Here is an 18,038-nt window from a genome sequence, read left to right on the forward strand (position 1 = left end):
GTCTGGACGTTCCCATGGGAGCCCTTTCTTATTCTCTGCTCACAGACACACACTCAGATGTACATATGTCTATATCTATGGAAAAACTCCAGTTCATAACAGAAGGAACAGACATCCATATTTTAGCAGAGAAGTAGCAAATTATTTAGTAAAGTGAAACAACTACTACCTTCTCCTGACTACTTCCTGTAGTCCATTCATAATGACAGTCCCACTTCAACACCTTGTCCAGATCTTCCAGTCAGCTCAACTATGTATCCCAGTTCCTGTATCTCATGCATTGAACCTGCACTAGTCTGCCCTCTGGCATAAGGACTTCCAAGTTCTGTTCAGAAATGAGCCTACCTAAAATCGAGATCCAAAACTTATTTTCTGCTCAAATTCAGAGCCCGCCTCTGAATGCACAGTTGGTAACAGGTCTCGATGCAGGTGGTCCCACACCTAGTATTTGTCAGCTGCCCTAGAGGGTAGAGTAGCCTGGAGTATTTGGAAATTCTCAGGGATAAAATGAATGATATCAGATTATCACAAACTTGTATGCAAAGGGTTATTAATCTGTAAATGGGATCTAGCTCTTATAACAGGAAGGAATGAGACAGGTGCAGAGGTCTCTGCGTGTTAAGTATACGAGTAGTGTGGGAACACACACCAGTAGGGAAAATTTAAATCTTCCCGGTGCAGTCATGCATGGCACTAAAATATTCTCGGAGAATAAGCAGAGCAGGTACAAAGATGAAATTCCCCTACTTTGGGGAACAGCAGGAGAAGAAATTAAAATAGGATGCTGGATGATCAGTGAGTCTACCCATGAGAAGGCATCTCAGATTTCAGTGTACAACACTACATCAAACCCAATAGCAATGGACAGGAAGTTTTGTGCCTCTGAAAGATTGGACCGCTGGTACAATTTTACCTTAGTACAAGTCTGTTTTTGTAGTCTGCCTCTGGGCTCACAGGGATGTCAGACTATGATTTAAATTCAAAATAGATGTTGCTGAGCCTAGCACAACAATATCCACAACTCCTCACTTAACACCTGCCCCGACTGTAAAGATAAGAAAATTCTGTCCCCATAAATTTCTGGAATTGGATCATATGTGATCCAAAATACAGGCCAGCAACAAATGTTATTTAATCCATCGTGGTCCCTCAAACAAATTGAACTATCAATGTAGAAAAATATCTCTGCAATTAAACCAATCTGTGGACCATTATGAGGTGTGTCATATGCGGGGTGGTTAGTGTGGTTACATGGGTGGTCTCTTACCCCTTCGAAGTGAGCAAGAAGGGATGTAATTGGTATCTTAGGGACAGCATTGGGAGTTGTAAACAGCGTAGATGCTGAAGTGCTTGTAAATAAACTTAGAGAGGTCATACAAGATCTGAACAAATTAGAACCTAAACGGGAAGGGCCATACACTGTCTTATTGTGTTCTCGTTTTGCTGTTAAACCTAGGGAAAAGAAATTTCCTTAACAGTCTGGCCAGAGAGACGCGGTGCCGGCTGGTGCGCTCGGCCCTGATGCCGCTGACCGCACCGGCGAGGGAGGGAGGAGCGAATGTCCGCCGGCAGCTGTCCCCTTCTCCCCTTCGTTGTGTCCCCGTTCTCCCACGCGATGGCAGCATTCCTGAGCAATCCCGCCGGCAGCGGGCGGGGAAGGAGGGTAGCAGGGCAGGGCCGGAGGAGCCTGGCCGCGGGCCGGCGGGGCTGAGGAGGAAGGAAAGAGGAAGAGCAGCGGTAACGCGGCTCCTCGCTCAAGGACACGACTCTTGACTGCACAACCTGACCTCTGGCAGCGCGCCGGGGAGACTGGTTACCCCCGGGAGTGTTTCGGGTAGGGGAAGCTTAAACTCAGTGTTCCCGGGACCTCCCGAGAGCCGTCCTCCTGCGCAGTTCCGCTGCCGCAGTCCCCGTCGGAAGCGTGTGCTGCCTGCGGAGAGGGCAGAGGGACGGTTTAAGCTTTTCGGAAGTTGCCCTGTTCCCGGATAGAATTTGTCAACCTCTTTGGAAGATGAGGATTAGGTGGGCGGTGGGAGGGGAAGGGCGGGGCAGGGGGGCAGGGAGGGAAGTAGGAGCCCAGCGCACTGCAAGGTGGTGCTTTTCCCGAAATTGCTGTAGGACATGCAAATTCAAGTTAGACTTGAGAAAAAAAAAAACAACGTGTTTTTTCTGACCTGTTCGGCATCTCTAGCCTTATTCTTACCTGAGGACACTTTCAGACCTTCAGCTATGAAGTGGGGAGCCTGAAGTACATCTGTCAATGATGACTTCAAAATTAGTCTGCATCTTCTTTTGAAATGCACGGGTGATCTATCATTTTTCAACCATTTTTCTCCCCAACTTGGCAAGACCAAACGTATTTTTACTGTGTTGATGTGTAAGACTTTCATGATACTAAAGTAATTTATGAAGATGGAACTGGACTAAAGTCTTTTATACCATTCTTGAATAGTGGGGTAAATATATTTTGCTGGAATACAGTTTTATGGTGTGCTATAAAATACTCTATAACCTATTTGATAGAGTGGAAAAATTAATTTTTCAGCATCACCTTTATGTTGCCACAATCTACCTTTTTGTATGTTATCTGACTCCTTATGATTCACATTCAGCAAGGGACCGCTCATTTTGCATAGCTCTACATACACCGATACTTCCAACCAAGTTGGAGCAACAGATTGCAAATACTAAACTATTCTTGTTAATTGTGAAGACTAAGTTTAGAAACCATCAGGGAAGCTAGGTATCCTATACAAAGTCTGTATGTTTGTCTCAATGTAATCTTGATGAAGAAAATTTGATATATGAAAAAAAAAGGGGGTTTTTTTAGGCATGTCTAAATAAACTCTTGCCTAGAGTTTTGATTTGGAGACTCAAAATTTGTTATATTGCTTGAAGTGTAATCCTGGAAAGATGCAAATCATGTTTTACCTTTCTATAAAAAAAAGACAATGCTCTGCTCTGAATCTCTGCTCTGAATTGGCCTGGCCTGAATATCCCAAAGTTGACCTTCTACTTAAATGATGATGAACTCTTCTCTGTGGAAAAAAAAAAACAACCTTCATGCCACTACTAATCTTTGCATTCTGCTTGGACATCTGAAGGTTCAAAATTCACATAAGACTATATGGGTAGAATTAACCAATGTGTTGGTGAGCTCTGTATTTGTGCTTATTACAGTTCAATGTTATACATGGACAGATATGCATGCATGCATTGTGTAGGGGTTGTTCAGTTGGTGATGTAGCACTCCCTTTGAAATAAAATCCGCCTTGATTAACCTGAAAGGGTAACACTAGGTTTCAACTATTATACCCTGTGTAAGGCTGTGGCATTGAACTGGCAACATGACCAATACAGGTCAAAGATCTTTGTAACAATTATGTTTAAATTCACCAATATCCAGTCTCTGCAGCTTCGAAGTATTTTTGGCCATCATAGCAAATAATACTTTTTGTCATCCTTTATGTCTCCAGAAGGGACAATTAAAAAGACAACATGAAGCATTTGAGTGTGTGGGTAGAGCATCAGATTTTTTTATGAAGTAAGCTATAGACATTATGTCCCTTCAGTCTCAACACCTATTTGTCTTAAGGTTGGTAATAATCTCAGGTTTCGTATATCACCTTTCCATTCTCCACTCTTCAAAGCAATTTATTAAAGTCTATCTTTTTAGCCTACCAAGCACTGCAAGGGGACATATGAATGTACAAATCGTACTTTGTAGCAGCAGGACTGAGCTTTTAAAGGCAATGGTGTTTGACAAGCTGCAAAGGTGGCCTAAATAATAATTGTGCAAAGAGTTACCATGTGTTAGATTATTTAGAATTTATTATTTTGAATTTGTCTCAAGTATACATGTCCTGCTTCAGAGCGGAGCTGGAAGCTGTGGCTCAGTTCAGTGACATTCACTATTGCTCGTGAGCTAAGCAGGATTCTGAGCTAGGAAATGCCAGTCTTAGGGTGTAGTGTACTGTCAAGGCCATCCAAAGTTTGAACGTGTTCTGTGTCACTTTGTGCTGGGGGTTGAAAGGTAGAACATCATCCTCTGTTACGTGAAGGAGATTTAGTTTGCCAGTAAATCTTAGAGTAATACCAATTTTAGTCCTGTGAGCAGCAGAATTCTTTTGAACTCCCGTTGGATACAGGGATCGCAGGGATCAATCAGACTACTGCAGCAGGATGTGTTCATTCAGTAGCAGCAGCTTTGGCACCAAAAGAGGATTGTTAGAGCCTATTTTCCTTTTAGCAGCAGGAGTAAGTACTGTAAAGAAACAGGACTCAGTGAGATTGCATGATGCATAAACAGTGTGTAATCCTCTGAATGTGCAGGGAATTATACACGAATGAGGAACAAGAACAAAAATCCAGTTGTTGCTCTTGCAAATGCCTGGTGCTGAATATCCAAGTTTGAATTGTCGGTCAGGGATGCCTTTGTCTTCAGAGAGGAACTCTGAAACCATATCGCACTTTCTAATTCTTCCTTTGGGATTTAATCAGAGAAGTCCAGAAGGTAAATGGATCTGTATTCAGTGGTTTCAGCTCCACAGGTTTCTGTTTTGGAAATCAGATAAAATGCATTCCTTTTTACATTAACAGAATAGTCTGAGGGAAATAGTATTTATTGGATAGGTTTCTATAAACAATCATGGAATAAAACCTGGGGCTTTAGTAACTAGAAGCCAGAAGGGAAAGAAAATGAAGAACAAATCTGATATGCACTTTCCTGAAAGTTACACTACAGAATAGCAAATGGTATGCAATCAGAAAATGATAAGAATTCAGATCTATTGCAGACACAGGGCTATAACAATATTCAGCCTGTTGTTTTGGGTTTTTTTTTTCTCTTTTCTTTCCTCTCCTTAGGAATGCTTGTATATACACAAAGAAAACAGAAACACCATTTTAATAAATCAATCATCATATGCATTTATTTTTTCTAGATTTGTTTTTCTCACTTTCATGGAGACACTTTTTGCAAAGCAGTCAAAAGCTATAATAAATGGATTTAAAGACATCTGCACACAGGTATATATGCACACACATACATACATACATACTATACCTTGGGTTGCAAATTTCTGTTGATTATTTTGAGAAAATAAATTAAGTATAAGAAACAGAAGCTGAAAGATCAGTAGCAGAAGGATTTTGACAAAGATAATACCTAGAACTGCATTTCTGTTTCTATGAGAGATTTGATTTGACATCCACTCATGTTAGCATTTGGAATAGAATAAGGCTTGGCATATGCTACTATGTATTTTCCTCCTACAGAGGACAGAAGTGGCAGGCACCCTGCTATACTTTTTAAATCGTTCCCTTATTGCACAAATTGAAAGAGAAATATTTAAACATACTTCAAAAGTTAATTTATAACAATTAGTTTCTCTCTTTAAAGGCACATTTGTTTCCTATCGTTTGAAATCTGTAAAAATACAAACCACAAGGGACCAGTAAACCTTTCTAATTCCCTAAAAAAAAAAAAAATACAAGCTTTCTTAAGGAACCAGCTGTACCCAATGCCTGAAGAAGTATATCAAATGTCTATGCCTTTTCTTCTCAGGAAAATAGAGATGGAACCATCTCAGCTACATATTAAGACATAAACTGCAGCATGCAGGAGTTGTTGAAAATAGAAGTTTTATTCCAGTTATTACCTCTAAATGTGTAAGATGCTGATGGCCTCAACTGCAGAGGCTGTTGAAGTTATACAGACACATTATTTATTAAGCTGATATCAATGATATTGTCTAACAGCAAGCAACAGGAAGATGGACAGACTCCAACAGAAAACAGGGTGTGATTTTTAACAGTGAGGGACAGCTATTTGTCAGCTACGCAGAGCTGTGCAGAGGTCCCCATCACTGAGCTCCAAGCCAAGCCTGCTTATCTATTGAAATAATGCTTTCTAGCTCAGCAAGAGGTTTTAGGGCTTAGTGCAGGATTGATGTAGGGATTCCTATGGTCTTTGTTACAGGTCAGATGAGCTTATGTAACCGTCTCGTCTGGTTCTTGGCCCCGTGAATCTTTCGTGAGCTGAATGCTGGGGTTGGTATATGCACCCAAAAAAGATACCTCTCATTCTCCTCTCACTGCTCTCAGAGTCTCAGCTCTGAAGGGTTGTGATGCAAAGTTGTACTCCAGAGTATAGGTATGCTGCTATGTGAACTTAATTTATCTCAGCTTTTAAGCACTGTCATGCTGCAAGTGAGAAGACAGCATGTTTTCCATGGTTTTGTTCAGCTTAATTGTGCAAAGTTGTGTCAAATGTCTGCAATATAAAACAAGCTACTGTGACGTGGTGGTTAATTATTCTGAACCCCTGTTTTGGAGCAGCCAAAGTTCATCAGTACTCACTGGGATAGGCGACTCCAGATTAACTGCAGACCTATTCTGACTACAGAATACTTCAACAAAATGTCACACTCTGCGTGCAGGAACCAATTTGTGTGTTTCAGGGAAAGGAGAGGAAACATAGTGTTTTGTAATATACTCTGAGATCTTACTTACAAAAGAACATACTGAGTTTGAATTATGTCATACTTTATTATTTTTATTATTTTAAAAATGTTTTCTCCAGTGCAACAATGACACTATACAGAACAAGGAGCTCAATTTAAATAAAATTCAGCATCCTGATTTAAAGCTGGTTCAAAATTCCCATGTTGAATTCAAGGAACTTTGGATCATCATCGTTTGATTTGTCAGCATTTAGTGTAATTTGTCCTGTAGAAGAGCTCCTGTATGGAACGTGTGAGGAAAAAACGTAAGAAATTTCAGAGTGTTGGTCACTCACATCTCCTTCGATAATGACTAGGGGGATATAACAGACCAAGTAAGAAATAGCCAGATGCTCATGGAAATGTGCAGAATATTTTGCAAAAAGACTTGGTGTCTCCTCGGAGGAAAAGAGACAACTTTGGTTGACTATATGTTAGCCATTTAAACATGTGTGGTCATGGACAGTAAGCTTGCCCATGATGAGCTCAGCTATCACTACAGTGACGGAAAACTCTCCAGGCAGACAGAGAGAGGAAAAAAAATTAAGAGGTTTAACAGTCTTGTTTCCCAACAAAGCAATCAAGGTTACTCATGCTCAGGCTGAAAGACTCAATTATCAGAATTTATACTTCTACACAGATTTTTTTCTGTTTTCACTGAGGCCAGGCATTTATTGTTATTGTTATTTGACCAAGGAGATTATCTGCACTCTATAGTTTCTGTCTCTGGTTGAGTATTAGTTTTGCCACTTTTATTTCATTCAGAATCACCAGTGACTTGTGTTTTCCAGCTCTTAATGTGACAGATAACAAGGACAATGGAAAGTGCTCTGTGACAGATGCAACCTTGTTGGCATCTGCAGGTGCAAACATATTTTCAGTTTAGCATGCTAAAGGGCATCAGTTCAGAGCCTTAGGTGGTTTGGAGCATATGCTGCTGATGAAAATACTATGAAATAGAAGTATTTTGAAGACAGTTGTGCAGGTGAGTGTGTGTGGAGCATTTAACTCTCTGAACACTAAGAAGAAATGTCTAGACTGTTTCAAACTAATGAAATGCCTGTGATGATAAAAATAATCCTGCTAGAAGTCCTCTTGGTAGCAAAGTGCATTAGTGTTCTTGTATACAGCTGCAGCACTTAATGTTTTCAGTTGTAGCTTGCTTAGAATAGAATTGCCCTTGATATCACGGTGATATTTCAACACTTCGTTATGGGCTCTACCCAGACCCCTATTATTAAGCATTTTTTCTTCATTAATAATTGATGCCTGTGTTTAAGGCTTCCATTTGAAAATATCTCTCAAATCTACTTTATTAGATTTTGAGTAAATGTTCCCCAAATCTCCTCAGCATTTTGTTAAAAATGAATGTCATATATCTTCTGATAAAACCTACAGAGTTAAGTGCCTAATAAAATACTACATGACTAAAATTACTATTAATATTTTAGCATTATGCTGAAGTATGAGTGTTCTCCCGGCTAAGGTATGAATCACTGGTTTTTCATTTCTTTAATTCTTTATTAATTGGTACTTGAGGCAATAAACCATAACATATAACTTTGGCTTCAGATAAGGTTTAATGAGTGCCTGACCTTTGCTTGGATAATTTTCTGTCAGTGAACCAATTCAGGAAAGCCCTTTGAAGCTTGAATTCCTGTACTGAATGATACTTGCTTTTCACTGTCCTTGACTTAAATGGACAGTACTGAAAGTTGGATTTCTAGCTAAAAAGGCTTCCATAAGAAAGCTTGCTTTTAAATGACTGATTTAGTGGATTATTTTTTTCTCTCTGTTGCATTAATTATTATACAATAGAAGAATAGAAGAGAAATCTGATTGTAGCTGGAACTGAGGACCACCTATCCTAACATAAATGAGTTATATAGCCTACTAAGCTGTCATAATCTGCACAATGGCCCTTCCACCTAAATGTACATCATGCATATGGATATGCAGTAAAAAATCCAACAAATTCAGTCCTAATTCTTTTAGAGTCCCATAGAGCATGGCAGGAGACATCAGAAAGTTATTACTTAAATGAAATTGTACATTAGACAGGAGACCTGAACAGGTTTGATACCTTTCAGGTAATTCTAAAAAAAAATGCAGATACCTAGCTAGTATAGGCTCAAAACTTGGCTGAAGTCTCCTGAGAACAGGTTTCCCCAAGAGGATCTCCAGTACTTTCTAGTTCTGGTTGGATTTGAAATACTATGAGAGCAACCACTCATGCTTTAAATTGGGATTTGTGTTTTCTCTTCCTCTCCAAATCCCAAAGTGCAGCTAGGCATGAAGAAATGTGAAAATGACCCAACTTATTCTGACTCTAAAAATATTTAATGGCTTCAGACACTAATGAAACATTAGGCAATGTATTCTGTACCTTAAAATATCTTATTTCTGGGGGAGTTTCTGAGTATCATGTCTAGTGATAGCATCATGTCTAAAATTTGTTTTTGGAAAAAAGCTGAACTTCATTAAAATAAAAAAAAAAAGGGTAAAAAGCTGCCAAATCTTTTAGCAAAAGTAGTCTTGTTATTTGACACTGAGCATACAAGAGGAAGATTAAATTAAATACCTTGTCTGATCTTTGGCAAGTATATAAATTAAGGCCAGAAACATGAGTACTTTACACTCTGGCTAGCGTGACCAGTGTGTACATTATATTTTCTATTAGAGAACTGTTTCTGGGTATATGAAATACATAATATCCACTGGAGCAGGGTTTGGAACTTGAGTCTTATGCTTTTGAGCCATTTTAACCTCCAACAACGAACAGCTAGTAACTGAATGCAAAATATAGCAGCTTCACTTCAAAATGCCTTATATTGGCAGTGTTTTAAATATATTCAGGGACTCAATTCCAGTGTTCGATAAGAAAAGCTGAAACTAACTGTAAAGAATGAACAGACAAGGGAGAGCTTATCCCTGTCCTTTTGTGCAAGCAGATAATTAACATATATTGAAACAAAATAACCAATCTATAAGGTATCAGATTATATCAGTAAATCTAGCTTGAATATTATAATATTTCTATTTGTCAGATTCAATGCAACTTGGGGGTTTTGTTTTGGGTTTTGTTTTAGTTTTGTGTTTGTTTGGTTGGCTTTTTTTTTTTTTAATTTTATACTTATCTAATACTATTTGTTGCAAATAATTTACATCTTTATGCATTCACAAATAATTTAATTAATTACAATTGCATTCTTCAGTAAAACACTCTGAAAATAGCTAGTGCTAATTATATGCTTAAATAAACATGTGCTTCAGCGCTTTACTAAAACTTGTGCCTCGGGCCCTGGTTTTATCATTTGCATATGTTGATTCGAAAGATTTGAGAATTTTTACCTGCAAAATCTGCCAGTTTCCTTGTGGAGTCACACTCAATTCTGTACGAAGATTTGGACTCATTCTTCACACTGAACGTGCCATTTGCAAAGACAGGATATCATGGCTAACAGGAGCAACCTAGAAAGGAAAAAGAGATCTGGCTGCTTACAGCTAATAGCATAAACCTATGGAATAAAGCTGCCTCACCATGGTTAAGAGACTTCACTCCAGTGAACAGAATTAATTAAGTTCATTTCCACGCAGGACTGCCCTTGGTCCACAGAGAGTCAAAGGGCAGTTGAAGAGTATAATTACTTGTGTTAAAGAGAAAATGGCAATGGGAGTTAGCCCAGTCTCACAATGTGATTTAAAAGAACAGCATGCCTTTATTGTATTTTTAGTTTGATGTGGGTGAATTACAAAGCAGGGGGAAAAAAGCTCCATGTGAAACAGTACTTACCAGATATAAATGGAAACACTCATTCAAATTCTTCATTCGAAGTAGTGAAGAGGGAGGAAAAGGAAAAAAAAAAGCTAGCCTTCTGATAATATGTCCAGCAGTAGGAACGAACGTCATCAGTTATGGTTTGCTTGAAATTGTCACGAGAATAAAAAGCAACTGCCAAGTAAGGATTACTAATTTTCTACCTTATTAGCAAATATTAGATGTTCTGTCCAGACCCTTTCATTCAGTATGCACTAAGATTTTTTCGATTTACCGCTGCTCTCTACTGTACCACTCATCAAATTGTTACAGATATTTTAACAATCTAACTTTGACCACAGACACTGTATCCCTCCAGGCCTTTTCAAAATGTCTGTTGCAACATATATTTTTTTTGTTGCCATCTTCCAGATTATTATTATTGCCAAGTTTCTGTGGAACCTTTTTTTTTTTTTTCCCCTACTCATAGTTGCATTTGGAGTAATTTATTACAATTTGAGATTACATTTTTACCTCAACCAAATGATGTGAATGTGGTGAGAGTTAGTTATTCTTCTTTCATTTGTACCAGTCAATTAAACCAGGCACATGGGAAGGAAGGAGCTGTGGCTGTGTTATCCATTCCATTTCAATAACCTGTTATTCCCTCTTTTTCCCCTGCCTCATGTTGGAACAATTCAAATAGATGGGAGTTTCTCAGAGACAGGCATAATGCCATTGTTCCCTTTACTGATATATCCATTTACCATTACAACCTAACAGTATTTCAGTGCCACAAGCATCTCTAAGAAGTGTTATCTCTTCTTGTAAACTTTTGTTCTTGCTTGAACAGATCTCGTTGTGTGGGAGAGTACACAAAGATGATGCTGGATGAAAGGAAAGGGCAGGGCAGGCTGCACCTCTATGTTACAGGACTAGTAAAGCTGTAATATCCTACCAAGCTTAGAGAAAAGAACGTGGTGAACGTCATCTCATATCAACAAAGGAATAACCATACAGGTTAGGTGCTGGAAGAACCTTCTCTAATTTGCATTCCTAATTTATAATTTAGAATAATCATAAAAAAAAGATGCAGAATATACAGAAGAAAGCTCTCAAAATTTTCCAATATGTGGGCGGCAAATGAGAGCCATATTCTTTCCTCCTAGACACCCAGGTTTCTCTGTTACTTTCGCCCTTTTTCTATAGTATATCTGAATATTTTTGAATCTAATAATATCTAGCTGCAATTCAAATCTCCTCAAAGGATATGGCCAGCTTGAAAACACAGGCAAAGATGTTGAAGTAATCACATATTGCTGTAGTTGTGGTAGTTTCACTGTCTCTGCCTCTGCTAACATCAACAGGTCCTCCTGGAGAAACAGGCATTTTAACAGCTGTCCAAAACGTTTCTTTGAATCTCTGTTGACTTGTTACTTTGTTGTTGTGGTGGTTGTTTGGGTTTTTTTGGTTTGGTTGGTTTGGGTTGGGGTTTTTTTGTGTTTTTGTTTGGTTGGTTGATTTTGTTTGTTTTGTTTCACTTCCAAAGAGATATTCTTTCCATAAAATGAAAATTTTAAAACCCCCTGAAATATAAACTGTATCAACATGCAGCCTCTTGTGGTCCTGCTGTTGTAGTAGACGGACAGCTACCATGGGTAAGGATTGTGGTTATGTCCTGTTGGTGAAGTGTAAATACAATGTCGTGAAAGGACTGAAAGTCATCTGTTTGGTTTGAGGTCAGGCAGCCATAAGCTGAAGTAGTGCTGTCTCCAGCCTATTGTGTTACCACTCTAGTGCAGACATTTGAGGGTACAACTGTGTCCGGACTCAAAATTCAAATTCAAGACTTTTTCTTTCAGAATAAGTCTTACCTAAATTAGCTCCCCTATTAATTTCATAAAAGACTGTGTATATGAAGAACTCCCTAAAGTGCCTTACTTCGGTCCCTGCTCTTTCATGAGATGTATTTATGTTAGATGTTGCTCACTGAAAATGTGTTGGCAAAGCTGATTGATACTATAAAGTGAGAAATTGGATAAAAGTGCAAGCCTGCATCAGGATTGCATGCAATACTGAATTCTAGTTTGTTGAGCTACACTGACCCGCCCCTGCCCCCCACACCACCCCCCAAAAAATAAAAAAGTCGAGAAGTAATTTAAAAAAAAGAAAAAAAAAAGAAAGAGAGTACTACTTTGAGTAGAAGTCACTGTTCTCGTTGACTTGGACTGAACTTCTTGTTCTATTTCATTTGTATATGATTCAGCACGAAAGCTGAAATAGTGAGGAAACAATGTTAATTGCTGAATTAGCTGTGTAGTAAAAAATCAGAGAGCTCAAAGCAGCCTTCAAAAAACTCACAGTGATTTTAAAAATATGAAAAGGAGGACATAGAAAAATAAATGAAACATGAAACTTGCACTTTGAAATGCACAAATGCATAAGAAAAAGGGTAGCAACAATGTAATGATATGTAATTATGTGACAATATTCATAGACTAGAGCAGTATAAAACAAAATTGATGAGACAATTCACAAACATAAAACACAGCTATTCTGTTTTTTTTGGATCAGGTCCACTTTGTAGAGAGGAAGGAAGGAATTTGAAAGGATTTTCATGATGGGAAAAAGACAGGGCTGTTTGTCCAATTGCTTATATAGTACTATATAACGGCTAAAGTGCTTGTGTGATTTAGCGTATTTGGATAGCAGATGCTAAGAAACATGATTAGGAGAAGACAGACCTGCCATGCATAGGAAAGATTTATATAACTCATTGCAGTTTAATAGGCTTGGGCGTTCGATCTCATGTCATCTGGAGTGTCAATGACCAGTTCAACAATATTGCAAAGAAGCAGAGAAAAACTTCCTGTACTTCAGCCCAGCTTCTAGTTCTTTGCAGTGAACCTGGGTGTGTTTATTATGATAGTAGTGAGCAGGAGACTACTATATACTCCTCCATTTGTCATGCTTACCAGATTTATTGTTTAGGAACACAGTTAGCATTGATGCCTGATACCATCAACAGAGGAAGCTCTGGATGGACCTCCAGACAACTGAGATATATTTTATGGGCCAGATAAACCTCTCAGAGGCCTGTCTCTTTTCACTGTCTATACAGGGAAGCCATCGACAGCAGGAGTTCTAACTTTGATGGCTCAGGACAGATGACGCTAGTCTCACTCACACTGGGTAAATGTGTAACAGAGAACTTTCTGCAGTGAAGGAAAGCTACAAATGAATGAAAAAAACCCCAACCCTCTCCATCTAGAAATCCAAGGTAAACCATAACCTGTATTTTCCCTGTGTGATATTCTATATACATTTCAACCATTGCATTTCAGCTGCTCAGTTTAGGACATTGTTGGATCGATGTTCTTCACAGTTCCTTGCTGTGGCTTTTGCATGTTCTCAAAGACATCTTTCAGTCACTCCCATTATCTATGAAGTTTTCTGCCCACCTTCTTTCACTCTAATGTCTGATATTCCTGGTTATCAACTGCAGAAATATGTGGTTTTTTAAATTTTCATAATTCTAATAAAATACAAAGATGACTGAGCAGTACATTTAAACTGTCAGAATTTCTTTTTAATTTTCTAATAAAAATCTAGGGAAAAAAAAAGAAAAAAGGTATAAACGGCAGGTGATACAATAGTAACCCTTAAGATTAGAGAAGAAATATGGATGTAATGTCTGGAATTTCTTATATTATGAATTATTTCATTTTGCAGGGTTGGAATCCTGGAGAGAAATAGATACCCAAAGAAAGGGTTTGTATTCGTCTTTTCATTTTGTTTATCTAGTTATATCGAGATAAGCTTTACTATAGATTTCCAGCTTCTCCTTTGACAGTAGCAATATCACCTGTTTCTATCTGAGAGTTTCTTCAGGATCAAGTCTGTAGTGGGAAATAGCACGATATTTCTGTACTATCACTATCTGAACAAGATGTCTTTTCAACCTATTTCCTAATCTTAAAGATACCAGCAAACTCAGATCCATTTTATGTCTCAAAACCCCTACAATCTTACATCAAGTATATGAAGTCCAGAATTGAAACTCTACAGTTAGTGATAAGAGACATTTTGCCTAGCAGGTATGTCAGCTCACTGCAAGTTTTCACATACCTGATTTGTCTTAGTCTCAGAAAATATTTCAGACTCATGCTCCTGGAGGCTGATGAGCTATTCACTGTTATTTCCGTCAGGATTTCAGATTATATCCTGAAATGTCTCTAAAAAAAATTAAATCCCTAGTGATTACAACTAATTTTTTGAAATTGGGTCATTCTGTCTTCCCGTGCCCTGGGATAAACAATTAAAGAGGGAAAAACAGAAGAACCAGAAGAAATCCCCAAAACTCTGAGATCACCAGCTTGTCATCTATCTTCAACAGCATCAATTTAATTTTTCATGGTGAAAACTTAGTATCTTGGGACTCTTCATAATAGTCTTGACACAGTTTTAAAAATCAACAGCTCTAGCTGTTTTTATTTTTGTTGATTGTCACAAGAAGATGATAGGACAGCTGTATTGCAACAGTGATACGTTACAAGGTCTTTCAAAAAGATGGACCAAATTTCAGAGATATAATGATTTCAAACTGGGTCCATCTTTTTGAAACACCTTGTACAACAGAAAAAATATGCACCTTCGTATAAGAAAAAATTTGGAAGCATGTAACTGAATTTCAAAATTTATTCCTGAATTTCTTGAGGAACTATAATTATGACAGAAATACATTTGCATCTGATGAAAGCATTTTCTAGGAAGGATGCTCTTTTGTTGAAATTCATTAATACATAGATTGGAAATTGCTTTTCAAAACTGCATTTTGGCAAAATAAATACATATTATTTTGCACACAATGTAACAAGTTACTATTTTAACCATTTCTTCCCCAAGAAAATAGTTTAGTATTTCAAAATCATTGCATCCTATCTTGGATTTTATAATATATTATTTTTTGTTACAATATAGAAATATAAAAGGACAGATGTGAACTGTAATGTTTTCTTTTGATGAAATGGAAAGTTTGTATCAATAACTACAGTATTCACCCAAGAGTGGTAAAAGAATTAGTTTAAGAGATGTATGTTAATTATCTTGAAAATCATGTATGTTAATTTCCAGTAGATATTGGAATAGGAAGAGGACTCCAGAATGCTGAGACAAGTTTGAGAGTGAACCAGTGTACATGGGAATGAACATGAGTTGTCAGCAAAATAATGGACAAGGTATCATGGGATTAATTTTTTAAAGGACTAAAGGATATATTAATATATATAATTAACGTTAGTCAACATGATATCTAGTACTCATAACTAGAAGCTGTGAGAAGGATGGATGCATGTGTTGTAGGGAGGTATTAGGAAGAGTCATGAATGTTGGAAGTCATGGATATGTGAATATTATATGTACCTGGATTGTCAAACTGGCCTTTACTGGGCAAACAATTTGCAAGTGCAGTTAACTTCAGGCTTGATTTCGCTAATTTAAACATCTAAGTAGGAATTTTATATTTGTGTCAGATCCCTTGACATCTGAACGACTTAAATTGGGGTGCAAATAATAGTAGAAGAAAAGGAATTGTGCCTGTGATTTACAAAAATTAAAGCTGTAATAAAATTGATACCCTGAAACAAACTGTAACATGTGTCTCGTCTTTAGATTATGATAGAAAAATTTTCCTCACAAATGTTTTGCTGTGTCCATATACATTTTCCTATTTCATGCATTGTTGTCCCATTGAGATGTATGGTGCACACTCAGGTTCCTGTCTCAGCAGCTGTGGCTGTCCAGGCTCTTTTGCAAAGGATGCTGTGAGCATCCCACATGTCCCAGAGGGACAATGGCTATCAAAGCAGGGGCAGGCACAGAGCCAGGACCTTGAAAGAGAAGGGAAGGAGAAGACACTGACTGAGAAAGTGTCCAAAGAAGAGCAGCAAAGCTGGTGAAGGATCTAGAGAGCAAGTCTGATGAGGAGCAGCTGAGGGAACTGGGGCTGTTTAGTCTGGAGAAAAACAGGCTCAAGGAAGACCTTGTTGCTCTCTACAACTACATGAAAGAAAGTTGTAGTGAGGTGTGTGTTGGCCTCTGTTCCCAAGTAAAAAGTGATAGAATAAGAGGAAATGGCCTCAAGTTGTGTCAGGGGAGGTTTAGATTGGATGTTAGGAAAGATATCTTCACCAAAAGGATTGTCAGGCATTGGAACAGGCTGCCCAGGGAGGTGGTTGAGCCACCATGCCTGGAAGTGTTTAAAATACCTGTAGATGTCGTGATTAGGGGTACCGTTTAATGGTGGTCTTGGTAGTGGTAGGTTAACAGTTGGACCCAAGGATCTTAAGGGTCTTTTTCAACCTAAATGATTCTAAAGTATATGAGAAATGCTTCCAACAAGCACTAAGGTACTAATACAGGACTTGCTGCTTTCCATAGCCACTGCATTTCTCCAATGTTGACTCTGAAATCTCATTACTAACAGTTGCTCTGAATCTATAATTTTTTTTTTTCCATTGATAATTCTATGACTGAGTTTTTCTTGTAGTTATTCCTCACCAGGACCTCCTGGGGTGTCAAATAGTTGATCGCTTTTGAATAAACAATAACCTCACTCACTCAGTTCATTCCTAATGCTAACACTAATCTTCTATATAAGGAAATCTCTCTCAGAAACCTTTATTTAAACTTATTTAAATTCAACGCTCATTAGAGTTAATGCTCATTAGAATTAATAACTAAGATAATAAGCTATAAACCTACCCAAATATAAATATTAGGACTCTAGTTTTGTTCATTTATTGTCTTTGATTTTCTAATTGTCTGAAAGTCCAGAAAACAAAGGCATCTCTTGACTGAATTGGTGTCACTGTGAACACCAGCTACTCTAGCAAATTTTATCACAAAAAGATCATCTGTGTTTCTTTTTCCTGGCTTTGAAGAAGAATGTGGAAAAAAGTGTTACTGTTATCGTGATTTGGTTACCACAGTAAGTAGTTGGGTTAGTAATCTAAAGAAAAAATTCATTAGGAATTGAATGAGAGGAAGATGTAACAGACCTTAATTAAAAGTTTAAGAGTTCACTGTGTACCTGAATCCAGACTGAATTCTCACTCTGTGCACATTACCTTAGAATAGATGGAGATAATGACCTTTTTTCTCACTTTGTTGAAGGTGGAACTAACACTCTGAGGAAACCAGACTAATTTGTGCATGGATAGGCTCAATGATTAGAACAAGGATGGAGTCGATTGTGGGGGAAAGAGATAGTTGCTATGATCAGGGAAAGCCCAAACCAAGAATTAGTGTTACACCCGGTGGAGAATGAAAGATTTTAAAAAATGACAGGGCTAAAGGATGAACAAAACTGATGGGCTGAGGAGAAGTATGGTCAGATGATGTCCAAAACTTCTAAGGAAACTAAGGAGTTTATGCTGGAAAGTGTTTCTTTCAAAATAAGGAAGAGGTTTTGATCAAACCTAAATAAAAATATATTTATTTGGGCTATTTAAATTGACAATAAAATTCAAAGAAATACAAATTTAAAGGTAAACAGTATCCTACAGGAACAAAATATTTTGGGGGCACTTGATGGATAAGCAAAATAAAGGTAGGGGTAGATATATTAAAACTTGGTGGAGGTAGTATTCTTTTATGTAAGAAAAGCCCAAAGTTTAATATATCCACCTGAATGTAAGCAATCTACATACATTCCTTTTTCCCATTTGAAAGCATTTGGACCTACATAGCCAGAGGTACTCTATATTCTGAGGCAACAG

The 18,038-nt window shown here is 37.8% G+C and overlaps 1 long non-coding RNA gene across 1 annotated transcript; it reads left to right on the plus strand.

The window, feature by feature from the left end:
• The first annotated feature begins 1,670 nt into the window (after positions 1-1,670).
• LOC139827440 (uncharacterized) lies at positions 1,671-15,886 on the plus strand. Its single transcript, XR_011737978.1, has 4 exons — positions 1,671-1,834; positions 13,382-13,540; positions 13,993-14,031; positions 15,394-15,886. It is a non-coding gene; the product is annotated as an uncharacterized lncRNA (long non-coding RNA).
• The last annotated feature ends 2,152 nt before the right edge of the window (positions 15,887-18,038 follow it).

This window comes from Patagioenas fasciata, chromosome 2 (assembly GCF_037038585.1).
Source record: "Patagioenas fasciata isolate bPatFas1 chromosome 2, bPatFas1.hap1, whole genome shotgun sequence".
Lineage (NCBI taxonomy): Eukaryota > Metazoa > Chordata > Aves > Columbiformes > Columbidae > Patagioenas > Patagioenas fasciata.